The sequence below is a fragment of the Bombina bombina genome, chromosome 2 (genome assembly GCF_027579735.1).
Source record: "Bombina bombina isolate aBomBom1 chromosome 2, aBomBom1.pri, whole genome shotgun sequence".
In the NCBI taxonomy this organism is placed as follows: Eukaryota; Metazoa; Chordata; class Amphibia; order Anura; family Bombinatoridae; genus Bombina; species Bombina bombina.
In genome coordinates, this window is record NC_069500.1 from 1,026,887,643 (window position 1) to 1,026,904,127 (window position 16,485).

Genomic DNA, 16,485 nt, shown 5'->3' on the forward strand with positions numbered 1-16,485 from the left:
TTCTCATTACCTGAAAAACCAGAGTAGGACAGTTACTTTATGACTCTCTATCCTGTATAATAACAATTTTGCCTTAATTTTAACAGATAATGATACTAGGCACATAAAACTATTGTTCAGTTTTCATAGATTTGTTATTTTACAGGAATAGAATAATAATTTTCTAATGGCACTTATGATATAGTACATAGAATGCTAACTACCTCTGATATATGTCTCTCCCTTTAAAACACTAACTGATATAGCGTGTAACACTGTTCGATATAATAACAACAATCTGAGAATTTTGTTCTTTGTTTTTAATCTTTCTCACAGAGACTAGGCGTGACTTGTCTTTGAGGGGTTAACTGAAGTTCATGTCCTAATCTTTAGTAATGGACATCAGCTGAATTTTCAGACATCTGTTTTCCCTTTAAAAGGCAGGCCTAGCCCTCTCTCTGTATGTCTATGAATAAGAGTGCAGTCCGCACTCGAAACTAGTCAGACAATTTTCTGTCTATTTTTCTACCCTGCCTTGCCTCTGTCGTTTTTTGTACCTTTTGCTCATGCCTGTACAGCGGTTGTAGCTGTTTATTTTTTATGGCTTTTCAAATAAAGACTTATTGTTTTTAAGCTACCCACAGCAGTGCCTGCATCTTTTCTTTTTCCTAACACTGTGGGAAAGCCTTCACTACCCATTCCCACAGCTCAGGCCCAAATAAAAAAAAATGGCTTGAGTATCCTAATAAATAAATCCATCCCATTTACAATTGACCAAAAAGTCACTGATAAAGAAGGAAGGTTTTTAGGTCTACTATGTCTATTATATGAAAGGCCCATAACGCTTATCAATATATATGTCCCACATTCTAATCAGCTCCCGTTTTTTCGTAGCATGTTTAAGAAAACACTAGACTTGGCCAAAGGCCCTATTTATCTTGCTGGATACTTTTTAATGTCCCCTTCCAACCCAGAATTGATAGCATTAATACCAAAATCTGATTACCCGGAAACTCACTACTGCTCCGTGGAACGGTATGAGAGATATAAATTTATACGACACGTGGAGATTTATTCACCATGAAAAAAGGGATTATACCTTTTTCTCTCAACCTAACAAGTCGTACAGTAGACTAGATTATATATTTACAAACCAAAAATGTCTCTCCCACGTTCACAACTGTGATATTTCCCCTACATCCTGGTCTGATCATTCGCTGTCCAATTGAAATTCTCCTGACACCCCCTTAGCACCTTATCAGTGGAAACTAGACGATTCCCTTTTAGACCACCCAGACTCAGTATCTAAATTGACTAATACCATAGTAGAATACTTTAATCTTAATGAACACTTGATCAAGAACAACTACACAATCTGGGAAGCGCATAAATGTGTGCATTCTGCCAACAAGCCCACCGTAAACGATACCAAGAGTTAACAGACAAATACGCACATCTAGACCACGCATTAAAAAAATCCCCAACTAACTTTAAGTTGTTCAGTATGTCAGACAGTTTCGAGAAGAATAGAACAGGTAAACTTATATATATGAAATCAATAACCCGCAAAAAAAAAACTTTACAAAACTACCCCAGAAATATTACAATTCTTTCATAATTATTAAACCTCACTATACAATCTTAAAAAAAACAATCCTATGACCAATTATCTTTCAAATATGATAAATTATATAAAAAATTGCCCACTACCAAGGTTATCTGAATAACAAATAAACAACTTAACAGACTAATATCCCCGCAAGAAATCATTTCTGCTATCAAAACCCTGAAAATAGGAAAAAGTCCTGGTCCGGATGGCTTTACAGCCAAATATTACTGCACATTCTCGTCCATACTAGTCCCCCACCTCACGGTACTATTCAATGAAGCAACTGAGGAAAATCCATTTCCACCCTCAATGCTGGAAGCACAGGTCGTGGTGCTGCGAAAACCAGGCAAACCCCCTAAAACTCCAGTTAATTTCAGACCAATTTCCCTACTAAACATTGATTTAATACTCAACATCTTCCCCTTCCCCATTCAGCATTTCCAATGGAACAAGGCAGGGCTGCCCCCTTTCACCCCTACTATTTGTCATGGCAATATAAGTCTTGGCCTCATACATTAGGAACAATACCAATATCCGTGGATTCAACATTGACCCAACATCATATAAGATAACACTATATGCAGACAATATCTTCCTGACACTAACAGAACCCGAAAAATCAATACCTCCCCTGATACAAACATTACAAACATATGGGGCCTATTCCAACTTTAATATCAATATCACAAAATCCGAGTTACAAAGCATCCATCAGACACCACATGCATTAGAAGCTATCCAACAACAATTTAGCTTCCAAACACAGTCCAAAGCCATCAAATACCTCAGAGTTTATATCTCACCATATTTAGGTGATAGTAGTTTTCAGGGCAGTATAGTTCAAGGAAACTATATCCAAGCCATGTTACATTCCTGGAGTCTTAAACCCCTTTAATGGCTTGGAAAAAATAATGCTGTCAAAATGATTATCCTACCAAAAATACTATACTTTTTACAAACTTTACCCATACCTTTACCTGATCATATAATATTCTCCATATAAAACTAAATAACTAAACTGCTTTATATGGTCACATAAAAGACCTTGCATTGCCACTAATACCTTATATCCTCCTAAAGAAACAGGAGGAGTTGGAGTTCCCAATTTATTAAACTATAAATATGCTGTTTTCTTAACAAGGATTGTAAATTGCTGCAAACAAGCATCTAATAAGGAATGGATCCTGTTAGAACACTCACTATCTGACATCCCTCATTTAGGTGGGAACTGCTGGATCCCATCAACCCAACACCATCTCCAAAATACAGCATCTAGGACTACAATTGAAACCTTTAGGATATGGGACAAACTTATTAAGAAACACTCCTCACTCTCTACCACATATTCACCTTTAACACCATTGAGAAATAACTCCTCTTTATCATTGTCATTATGCACTTTACCTCAACCTCACCTAACCCTTACTATACAAAACTCAATACCACATTACTCCTTATACAGAGACAGTAAGTTGAAACCACAACCTGAAATCTGCAATCTACTGGGGCCGAAATTTCAAAACTGGTATATTTACATGCAATTAACACACTTCCTACTGATACATCCCTTCAAACCCCAACTAACAAACTTTGAAGCTATGTGTCTTCTCCAACCTCAAAAAGGAATCTTATCCTTAACCTACAAACTATTGTCGACCCTTCTTTACACCCCTCTTCCCACATAAGTGACTAAGTGGGAATCCGAACTTGAAACCCATATAGCCCCAACTGAATGGAACATCATTTTCAAACAGATTACTAAAGCCTCATCCTCCATCTCGGTGATGGAGATGAATATTAAACTATTAAGTAGATGGTACTACACACCTACCAGATTGCAACAACTGTTCCCAAACACAACAGCTGAATGTTGGAGAGGCTGCCCAGAAGATGCTTCCTTTACACACATCTGGTGGACAGGCCCCATATTGAGGTCTTACTGGCTCTCCATCAAATCAGAAATTGAAAAAGCATTAGACATAACCCTTCCCTTAACGCTTGGCCATTTCTTTTTAATAAATTCCCGAAAAATCTAATGTAAACTGAGGCTAACGCTTCTCACCATCATGATTAATTTAGCAAAAAAATGTATTCCGCTAAATTGAAAAAAGTAGATCTCCCATCTATCACATCATGGAAATCCACAGTAACCCATTCCATAAACTTAGAAAAATATCACTTTATACACACTAAACGCATAGAGAAATATTACAATATACTGTACTTTTCCTTTGGGAAGAATATCTTAATGGTTAAATACAAAATACCTTCATATATAGTCCAGGTACCTAGATAATTATCTAAAATACCACAATCACATATCCTAATTAAACAAGAACATGAGACTTTATCAAGAGGGTTAATACCAGTGAGCCTGGTATAAATCAATCTAATATAGAATAAATCGATATTCTCTAAAGTATATGATTGGTACTTATGTTTTGAACCAACTTGTACTACTTACCTTGAGTCTGTAATATCATACTTGATTTGTTGTATGCCTTTAAATTATCTCAAAGGTTAAATAAAATAAAATATAAAAGGAACAGACAATGGACACACACACACACACACAAACTCAAACACAAAAGTGCACATACACCCACAGAGACAGCCTCAGAAAACACACAGACATACACACTCGCAGACACCCACAGAAAACAAACAAAGACATACACACACACACACACACACACACACACACAAAGACACCCACAGAAAACACACAAGGACATACAGTACATCCACAGAAAATGCACACAGACAGACACACAAACCCTCACAGAGAGATCCACAAAAATACATACACACTGATAGACACCACCAAAAGCACAAAGCCATAAAGACAGACACTCACAGGAGGTACAATTTCTGAACATTGCCATCCCCTAAATCAACAGTGTGTGACATGCATGATAAAAAAAAATCAGAAATTAAGAGATTACTTTTTAAAGAATCATATTTGTAAATGTGCAAACAAAAATACTTCTGTGAATTCAAAATGGTACATTATTGATCTGTCAGAATGGGTAGATAAAGAAAAGTACTTTTGAAAGGTTGACATATGTTTGGGTTTTTTTTCTCCCCCATTTTCCAAACCAAGAGCACCACTTCAAATCTGGTGTACAAATGTTCCTATCTGTCTGCTGTACTTTTTAAAAATGCTGTACTCTATAAGGTCTTGGTGAAAGCATAAGCTGTGGCACTAGGTCTCATACCATTAAATCTGGTTAAATGCAGGTTTTAGGCTTGTTTGTATGTATTTCAAAATTAAGTCAGCTGTAGTGTAAACTGAACAGTGTTATGTTAACCTGTCTCATTTCAAACACTGAGCAATCTTAGCATGAGAGCATAACATTTTATGCAGATGAAAAAATCCTTAGATAAAATGCCTCCTGACATCTTAAAAGTCCTTGCATAAAGGGTTAGTAAACTGGAATGTAATTTAAATTTTTATATATATATATACATATATTACAACACACTAAAAAGCGCCCCACATAAAAAAGGATATATGATGTTTAAATTACGTTCAAATGATGTTTCCAAAGATTCAATTTACATAGTAGAGGTTGCTGCCACCATAATACACGGTTTCTGGAACCGGATCCACTAAAAGATAAAGAAAAGAACAGAGGCAGGGCGCATCCCCTCTAAGTGTAATATGTTTTAAACAGGCACAAATTTATTAAAATATACAATTTCAAACTCACACATTCAAACCTCAAACATGTGAGGTATGTTGAGGCACTGGGAGAACAACTTTCTGAGTCTCTCAAGGCAAATCTGTAGCAATGTATTTGATACAGCTCACTCGGTCTGGAGGTTATAGATGTTAGTTCCTCACTAATGATGTCCAGTAACAGAGACTTCTACGGTCCCAAAATTGTCCCCAGAAGGGATTAAAAGTGTTCAAAAAACACACCAACAGTTAATTGTTCTGTTCAAAGTTTATATAAATACAGTTACCACCACGCTCAGTCTTCTGAACAGCTGAGGCGCAAGAAAAAAGCCGGCTTGCTTGCGGTTGCGATAGCTGAAGCGGCTGACGTGGTGACGTGATGCGGTGGGCGTGGCCTTACGCGTTTCGTAGGGAATCTCCCTACTTCGTCAGAGGCTGCCCACTGTAACCACCAATGCATCTTAAATAGCAGTACCTAAGGGCACCCTATTTTCCGGAACTGCCTTTAGGTATATCTGAAACCATATTTGTTAAGGGCAACAGGTGCATATATTTCATATATTTAACACATAAGAATAATTTAATTGAATCATTATGTCGCCCGTATTTTGAAAAAATATATATGATAAAGGGTAAATAAATGCATGTCTAGACTGCTAAAAAAACATACATGTTAAACACAATAGCACCAGTGACAATATCACCAGTCATTACAAATAAATTTAAAATTCCAAAGGAGTGCATAATTCATTGTTTTAAAAATCGCATTTCATTACACTTCATAAATTTATATTTATAAATAAATAAAACATATAATAATAATAATAACCTTTAAAAACCCTTATGATATACATGAAATGGTAATCATAACTGAGTCACACATATATTTCATAGATATTACAAAAAATAATAATAATAATAATTTAAGTTCGGTTCAATCTCAAATTAAGATTAGAATTAAAACGTCATTACTATCCTATTAATTAAAGGTCAACCCAGTATTGGTAGTATTGAAATTCCTTATCTCAGATCTGTATGTGAAAATACTTTGTAACATATAGTCTACACTTCATGATTTGTAATCTATAATTTATATATAAAAAACTATACCATATTGCGTATACTCCATACATAAATTCATTAATATGAGATGTGAAATAAAATATAATGTATTATATAAAAGATTCAATGTGTATATCCATTAACTAGATTACACCTTACTACAAACTAATGTGAATACATATGTAAGTGTAAGTGGTCTAAAATTAGGAATGGATATTTATGACAAGTCGGTATGAAAGGGAGGGGGGCACAATAAGATGACATCTATCCCAAAAGGGACAACTCATATATCGCCACTAGATGATGGTTTAAAATTAATGATGATAAAATTAATATTCAATCATCTACTAAAAAGGCCGCTAGATCTATTTCTCGGTTCATCCCACTGGGCTCTAATGTTCCCAGAGTCCTGATCCAATAGGTTTCTCTTCTTCTCAGGGCTATCAATCTGTTGCCTCCTCTTATATCAAGTTTAACTCTCTCAATAGCCTTAACCTGTAAACTACTTGGATCTTTATTGTGGGCTTCAGAAAAATGTGCTATAACCCCATGGGACAAAACACCTTTTTCAATGTTAACAACATGTTCCCTAAAACGGGTTTTTAAACTTCTTTTTGTTCTTCCAATATATACTTTCCCACATGAGCAAGATAAATGATACACTACATGTGTGGTTTTACAATTTAAAGATTCTTTGATTGAATAAGTTTTATCATCTCTTAAAGATTTAAATTCCGTATTCACCTTGTCCCAGTGTAAGCAACTTAGGCAGTTTTTTCTTCCACATTTGAAAAAACCGGAAGCCCGTTTCTGTAACCAATTCTTACACTTAACTTCTTCTCTTAGTTTACTGGGAGCTAGAATATTTTTCAAATTGGCATTTCTTTTAAAAATGATATGTGGTCTCTCAGTTAAAACTTCTTTTAAAATAGGATCTTGTAATAAAACTGGCCAATGTTTTCTAAAAGATTTTTCAATTTGTCTAGAGGCTCTATTATATTTGGTTATGAACAGGGGTTGATCTTTCATTTCCTTAGTCTTTCCAGGATTTCTGTCTTTTTTTGTTACTAGAAGGGTGTTTCTTTCTATTTTCTTGGCTCTAGTATACGCATCTGATATTACTATAGGGTCATATCCTTTGCTTATGAATCTCTTCTTAAGTGTTTCTGATTCTTTCTCAAAAGTTGTTAGATCTGTACAATTTCTCCGAACCCGTTGAAATTGCCCAAACGGTATATTTCGGATCCATTTGGGGTGATGTCCACTCGTAGCATGTAAATATGCATTAGTGTCAGTCAGCCTTTTCAGAAAACAGACTGACACTAATGCATATTTACATGCTACGAGTGGACATCACCCCAAATGGATCCGAAATATACCGTTTGGGCAATTTCAACGGGTTCGGAGAAATTGTACAGATCTAACAACTTTTGAGAAAGAATCAGAAACACTTAAGAAGAGATTCATAAGCAAAGGATATGACCCTATAGTAATATCAGATGCGTATACTAGAGCCAAGAAAATAGAAAGAAACACCCTTCTAGTAACAAAAAAAGACAGAAATCCTGGAAAGACTAAGGAAATGAAAGATCAACCCCTGTTCATAACCAAATATAATAGAGCCTCTAGACAAATTGAAAAATCTTTTAGAAAACATTGGCCAGTTTTATTACAAGATCCTATTTTAAAAGAAGTTTTAACTGAGAGACCACATATCATTTTTAAAAGAAATGCCAATTTGAAAAATATTCTAGCTCCCAGTAAACTAAGAGAAGAAGTTAAGTGTAAGAATTGGTTACAGAAACGGGCTTCCGGTTTTTTCAAATGTGGAAGAAAAAACTGCCTAAGTTGCTTACACTGGGACAAGGTGAATACGGAATTTAAATCTTTAAGAGATGATAAAACTTATTCAATCAAAGAATCTTTAAATTGTAAAACCACACATGTAGTGTATCATTTATCTTGCTCATATGGGAAAGTATATATTGGAAGAACAAAAAGAAGTTTAAAAACCCGTTTTAGGGAACATGTTGTTAACATTGAAAAAGGTGTTTTGTCCCATGGGGTTATAGCACATTTTTCTGAAGCCCACAATAAAGATCCAAGTAGTTTACAGGTTAAGGCTATTGAGAGAGTTAAACTTGATATAAGAGGAGGCAACAGATTGATAGCCCTGAGAAGAAGAGAAACCTATTGGATCAGGACTCTGGGAACATTAGAGCCCAGAGGGATGAACCGAGAAATAGATCTAGCGGCCTTTTTAGTAGATGATTGAATATTAATTTTATCATCATTAATTTTAAACCATCATCTAGTGGCGATATATGAGTTGTCCCTTTTGGGATAGATGTCATCTTATTGTGCCCCCCTCCCTTTCATACCGACTTGTCATAAATATCCATTCCTAATTTTAGACCACTTACACTTACATATGTATTCACATTAGTTTGTAGTAAGGTGTAATCTAGTTAATGGATATACACATTGAATCTTTTATATAATACATTATATTTTATTTCACATCTCATATTAATGAATTTATGTATGGAGTATACGCAATATGGTATAGTTTTTTTATATATAAATTATAGATTACAAATCATGAAGTGTAGACTATATGTTACAAAGTATTTTCACATACAGATCTGAGATAAGGAATTTCAATACTACCAATACTGGGTTGACCTTTAATTAATAGGATAGTAATGACGTTTTAATTCTAATCTTAATTTGAGATTGAACCGAACTTAAATTATTATTATTATTATTTTTTGTAATATCTATGAAATATATGTGTGACTCAGTTATGATTACCATTTCATGTATATCATAAGGGTTTTTAAAGGTTATTATTATTATTATATGTTTTATTTATTTATAAATATAAATTTATGAAGTGTAATGAAATGCGATTTTTAAAACAATGAATTATGCACTCCTTTGGAATTTTAAATTTATTTGTAATGACTGGTGATATTGTCACTGGTGCTATTGTGTTTAACATGTATGTTTTTTTAGCAGTCTAGACATGCATTTATTTACCCTTTATCATATATATTTTTTCAAAATATGGGCGACATAATGATTCAATTAAATTATTCTTATGTGTTAAATATATGAAATATATGCACCTGTTGCCCTTAACAAATATGGTTTCAGATATACCTAAAGGCAGTTCCGGAAAATAGGGTGCCCTTAGGTACTGCTATTTAAGATGCATTGGTGGTTACAGTGGGCAGCCTCTGACGAAGTAGGGAGATTCCCTACGAAACGCGTAAGGCCACGCCCACCGCATCACGTCACCACGTCAGCCGCTTCAGCTATCGCAACCGCAAGCAAGCCGGCTTTTTTCTTGCGCCTCAGCTGTTCAGAAGACTGAGCGTGGTGGTAACTGTATTTATATAAACTTTGAACAGAACAATTAACTGTTGGTGTGTTTTTTGAACACTTTTAATCCCTTCTGGGGACAATTTTGGGACCGTAGGAGTCTCTGTTACTGGACATCATTAGTGAGGAACTAACATCTATAACCTCCAGACCGAGTGAGCTGTATCAAATACATTGCTACAGATTTGCCTTGAGAGACTCAGAAAGTTGTTCTCCCAGTGCCTCAACATACCTCACATGTTTGAGGTTTGAATGTGTGAGTTTGAAATTGTATATTTTAATAAATTTGTGCCTGTTTAAAACATATTACACTTAGAGGGGATGCGCCCTGCCTCTGTTCTTTATATATACATATATACATACACACAGTATATATATATATATATATATATATATATATATATATATATATATATATATATATATATATAAATCAATCATATCTGCCAAAAGGGCACCCACCATTTGTGTATTGAGGAGGAAACATTTCTGCATGGTTTTAAATATAGAATTTATACCGCATTGTCAAATAATCATAAATACACTGCTGCTAAAAAAAATTGTTTTTATGGACCCCTGGCCCCACCACACAACTACCACACTGAAGTTACAATTTGAAATAGCACAAATAAATTAAAAACATTTACTAAGTAAGTCCTACCTACTCTGCAAATGAAAGTGATCTGCCGCCTGACTCAGGCACACACTGTACAAACTTAAGTGCCAAGTCTGTCTCACACTGTGCATAGTGGTTTAGTGCACACTCAGAAATCCTCTCAAATGCTAATGCTGTACTTCTTGAAATGACATTTCCCACGCTCAATAGCACTGTAGCGCACTCTGGTGGCTGCCAAAATGTAAAAAAACAAAATAGTTGTGCTTGCCTCATGGGGACCCCTGGCCCACTGGGCCCCTGACAGGAGTCACGCTATTCACCCCCTGATGGCAGTCATGTATATATACTTTATTCTCTCATGCCTTTTACTATTATTTACTATTTACTAATATATTATACTTAAAATCTTTCATAATAAATATATATATTTATATAATATTAGAGGTAGATTTCAGAATAACCTCTCTATAAGGCATTATAAGGGGAAAAAAGTACACTTTTTTTCAAGTAAAATTGTGCAGAATCAGACTCTCTTGCTATGCAGTGTAACTGCACACATACAACATTATTTTTATCTCTCTCTAGGAATCAGGGGTTTATCATTTTTCTTTATTTTATTGTTAAAAAGTTTATAAGTGCCAGTAAACATTAATCAAATTGTTGTTCTCTAAAAATGTATTAATATTTTTGCAAGCATATTGAATTAATATATTTGTTTAAAAATGTAAAGGAACTTTTTTTTAAATATATTTGTAGCTATTCAGACCTGTCAATCATAATTTTTGACCCTTGCTTCGGCAGTCAGCGCTCTATTCCTCTCTAGTGAATATTTCTCCTCTTCAGCTTGTTCATGTTGTCAGATCCAAGACAGACAGCAGTGCATGTGTCCTAATTCCTCCGCTCTGACACCTCTCTGTCATGTAAATTGTGATGGAGATGTTAGAGGATTGAGTGTGTTTTGATGCAAACAATATACACTTTCTATATGTTTTTTGGGAGTGAGCCTTGTTGCGCAGCACTTTAAGGAGCAGTCAAAACCACCAGCATCCACAAAAACTGCTCAGTCGAAACTGATTTCTCAGCGAGTATAAAAGCAGAGTGCAAGCACAATAACAAAAATTAGATCCAGCTTTATTGTGTAAACCAGTGGTGCACCTCTGTAATCCCTCTATGGCGCGACTAATTCATGTTATAGAGCTGCTGTGGCAGGGGCTTGCAGAAGGGAATTCCAGGATGGGGCAGTCTAGAGAGTGAGCGTTAATAAAGGGACAGTCTAGTCCAGAATTTTTATATTAATATACTTAGATAATATACTTGTATCTAAGCTTCTGCCGACTGCCCCCTTATTTCAGTTCTTTTGACAGACTTGCATTAAGACTACCCTTGTGTATATTTAGTGAGTCCACGGCACCCAAGGATGTTGCTGACTAACCCATACCATACATATATATATATATATATATATATATATATATAAAAGATAAACAGATAGAGTCCAGCACTATACCCATAGAGTATCAGCAAAACTCCAATTTGTACAGTCCATGCATAGAGTGTGACAGCACCACAACACAAAGGCTTTTAACGGTGTAAAATTCTTTCTTTATTGGGATATAACAACCCTAAAAGCAGCGACGTTTTGGACCTAAAAAAGGTTGTTATATCCCAATAAAGAAAGAATTTTTCACTGTTAAAAGCCTTTGTGTTGTGGTGCTGTCACACTCTATGCATGGACTATATATATATATATATATATATATATATATATATATATATATATATATATATATATATTACTAGTACCCCTCATCTAATTGAAACCATAATAATTGCTATTGCAGTTGGAGTGCAACCAAAAATATATATATATTTTTTTGTCATGCAAATGTTTGTTGGTCAGAGTGTACTGTGCAGAGCCTGTGTCTGCTTCTATTTGTCTAAGTGGGACAAGCAGTGTTGGCTCTGTTTCACACAGTCAAATATAATTTTCAACGCCATGGTCTGCTCCTTCAGCTCAATCATCTAGAGGAGCAGCAGCAGTTGTGGCAGTGGGGCCATCTTTAGCATCTGCTGTAGCATGTGTTCCCATGTCCACCAGGAGTAGGAGATATGCAAGGCCCACCACTACCATGACTAGTAGCAGAAAGAAGCATTAGTATCAGTAAGTAAACAGTGAGGGGAACTGAAGGTGAAGATGATGAGTTGACATTGTTTGGCTCAAAGCCTAGTAGTAGGATTGGCAAGGTGTCTGAGGTTTCCAAGCAGCCTCCATGTACATGTGAGCTCTTGGACAGTCTACTCCCAAACCACCTGCATCAGTATTTTTCCCACTTCCACCATCAGTTTAACCACTGCCAGTTATGCCACTCTACTGATTCCCTCCATGTTTTACAGCAGCATCAGGGTGGGTTTTTCACAATCTGAAAGGCTGTCACTGAGCAACCGGAGCAGCAGCAGGGTAGACGCTGAAGGTGATGTAGGTGATCTCATTGTACCAAGCAGTCAAGGAGAAGAGGGAAGTATTTACCAGATTTCTTCCCCAGTCTCTGTTTGGGATGATGAGGATATTACTGTGACTCCCAGCATGTCTGTTATAACCTTTACTCTGGAACAGGAGGAACTTGATTATAAGGCTGAGGAGATGATGGAGGAGGAAGAGATTGCACTACAGAATCAGTGTGTGACTGGCGGCGGCAGCAGCACAACTTCCTCCCTGCTTTTAGGCCAACCATCTCCCCCTGTATTTATCTCTCCATTACCACCATCATCCCTTGTTGTGGAGCAGCCAGTTCCTCCAACAGTCACACTCACTACCCATGTTGCCAGTTCCACTAGTACTGGGATCACTTTGTTAGCATAAAAAGATGGCTACTTTGCCAAGTGCAAATTGTGTGGCAAAGAAGATAGTTGTGAAAGAGCCTTGATATCTCCGGAATGAAATAATCTTTGCACACACCACAAGGCTGTGTTATTGAGGGAAAAAGTCAGGACAAGCAGCAGCAACAGCTAAACAATCTTCTTATCACAGCCAGAAATGCCACCTACTAGGAGCAACACTACCAGCAGTAGTCTGGACAGGGGACACAGTATTGATGGCGGCTGCTCCCCACTACCACCTCCGTTCATGCAGCACTTTAAGCAGGAGCATAGTCCCTTTACTATACTGATCCTGTGTTGAAGGAGGAGTTGGCGAAGGCTTATGGACAGTCAGTGCACTTTAACCACGACTTTGTAGTGCTCTAGCAGCCATCATGTCTTTCTCTCCCTGACAGTACAATGTTTACAGCCCAGAGTGTGTGATGAGAGTAAGGGTAGTGCTACTGCTAGTAGTGGTGCAGGCAGCTCTGGTCAGGGCAGGAGAAGGTCAGTAGATTGAGGGACTGTCCATCATTCTTACCCCATGCCTAGGTGTTGGATGAGCTGCATACCACTGACAATATATTGCAGGCTTTTATGGTAGGGCAGTGGGTAGGAGAGCGGGCAGAAAAATGTGATTTTTTTGTTGTCATTGACATTGTTTGGATCACATTGTCCACCTGGTGGCAAAGGCTGCAATCCCTGAAGTCAATTCTAGGTTATCAAGTTTAGTTGAACTGTGCAGAAGGATTGCAGGCCACTTCCACCACAGTGTTAAAGCCAGTCAGCTCCTTAGACAATAACAGGAGAAGGCAAGGCTTCCCCAGCACTATTTGGATAAGATTCTTTTTTTTTCTTTTTATTGATTGATCCTGAAAAGACTTCCACGAAAAATAAATTATTCAGCATTACACAAAGCTGTAAAGTGAAATCATATTCATTAAGTGTCCAATATCCAGTTTTTACATTACATAAAGACAAGAGAAAGAAAAAAAAAACAGCTCCCATATAAAGTACAGTATAGTATAGTGAAGGGAGAGGGGGGATGAGAGAGAAAAAAAAAAAAAGAAATTACATCCATCCATTCTAAGAAGAGAGATGCAAATTACAGCACTCTGTGCCCAGACTGATTTGAGGCTGGGTATTTGTTAAAACATAACTTTTATTAAAATTCATATATAAAAAAAAATGGAAATGTGATTTAAAAATGAGAATAACCCTGCTTTTGGTTTTGTCTTATTTCTGGCAATTTGTCTGTATGTTTCACATTATCTCTCACAGTGTCCTCTAAAACCTCCAGGAAATGTTGGTATTCAAAACTCTTAAAATACATTCTTTCTGGGGATGAGTTGTAGTTAACCGTTCTATTTTGATCTTATGTGGTTCCTGATATTTAAATAATTTGCGTAAGAGACACTCGTCACGGTTATTTTGAAGAGATCTTCTTTGTATTTCCAATTAAGCGATATAAGGTCATTTCAAAGGAAAAGTATTGGAGAATACTCTAAATGACCCACAAGTCCTCCTCCATTTTAAAAAGTTTTTCATCCCAATACAGTTCAATAACACTACATTCCTACCAAAACAATCCAGAATAATCTGTCTTCAGGTGAAAGTATACCAATAGAATAGCGTTTTTTAATTATGTGAGTGGTCTTTAGTGGTCGTTCAGATGGAATTGGCCAAACTTGTAAAAGCTAACCAATATTTTAAAGGGTAGCTAATCTCAGACCAGATTGTCAACAGAATTATTAATATGTTTAAGAAAAATGGGTATGTTGAAAGATTTACCTTCTATTATACGTTTAAGGCTTGATAGAGAATCTATAATGTAGGATTTCATAAAAAGAGAGTTCTAAAAGGTGAAGGTGTAGATGATAATCTGGATTAGAGTCATATAGATAGGTTGAGTTTATATAGAGTCTATTTAAGGGGATTAGATGAAAAGGCATCTCAGCTAGCCTTTCACTATTCATTTGTCAAGATTTGTGATAAAGTGAGAATTTTAATATATCTGCTATCTCAACCTAATTATTTTGATGCATCTTGATGTATGGGGTTGTGGGACTTCAACTGTCCAATGTACAGTTTGTATATATTGACCATGTTCTCTTCTATTTCTATGCAAGATTTACAATCTAGTTTATGGCACCAATTCACTATTTGTAAAAAATGGGTCGCCTAAAAATAAGCTTCTAGCTTTAACAATTCCTCCAGATCTAATTGTCAAGCAAACATTGTAAAGATATAATATAAACCTATAGAATTGGGATAGGAGCCTTTTCAAGAGATATTTCCATGTTATTTATATGTGGATTAGTAAGGCTGAATTAATTGAGGTGACTCCTCATAGTTTAAAGAAAACACCCCATCAACAATTTTTGCTAAATTGAGGGTAAGAAGGCATTATCCACAAAAGAAACAGAATTTATAAGAAACCTGCCACATAGGTAACACTGATATTGTATGGCTAAACAGGGGTTGGGGAGAGTACAACCCTGCTTTGTACAATTTAATAATGGAAAACTAGACTATAGTTCCCCTTAACTCTAACTTTTGCTGATGGATGTTGATATAAAGTGAAAATCCTAACAGAACATATAGAACTGAAGCCAAAACATTAAAGGTTGGAAAAAATGTCAGCTAGGATAAGAGGATATGGAATTGGGAATAATTTTCAGTAGTGAAGCCTATGGGGCTAATTTATCAAGGGCCGAATGGCCCCTGATGCCCCTGTTTCCGCACAAGCCTTCAAGCTCGCCGGAAACAGCAGTTAAGAAGCAGTGGTCTTAAGACCGCTGCTTCTTAACTGGTCCGCTACCTCTGAGGCGGCAGACAGCAATCAACCCGATCAGCTGCGGATTGGATGTAAATCTGCAGGGGGCGGCATTGCACAAGCAGTTCACCAGAACTGTTTGTGCAAAGTTAAATGACGACAGCTTATGATGTTGGCATTCAGTGATGTCCGTCCGCCGTTTGGTTAATCGGCCCCTATGGGTCCTTAAATTTTGACCTTTTGGAAGATGACGTCTTGAAATGTACTACTTGATATGAGGCTTTCTAATATTGATATGAGAGAGAGAATGAGCGCTTGTTTCAGAATGGTAAGTGTGTAAGGCATCAGAATTAAACAGAGGTATCGCTGATGTTGCTTACAATGTTTTAATATCTTGTAAACAAGAATAATTGCATTTAAATGTATCATCTAATTCTCTGTTTGTGCTTACTTCCTGTCAGACTCCCTGTCTGGTTCACCACAATCAAATGCTCCTTCCCTACTTCCTGAACCCCTAT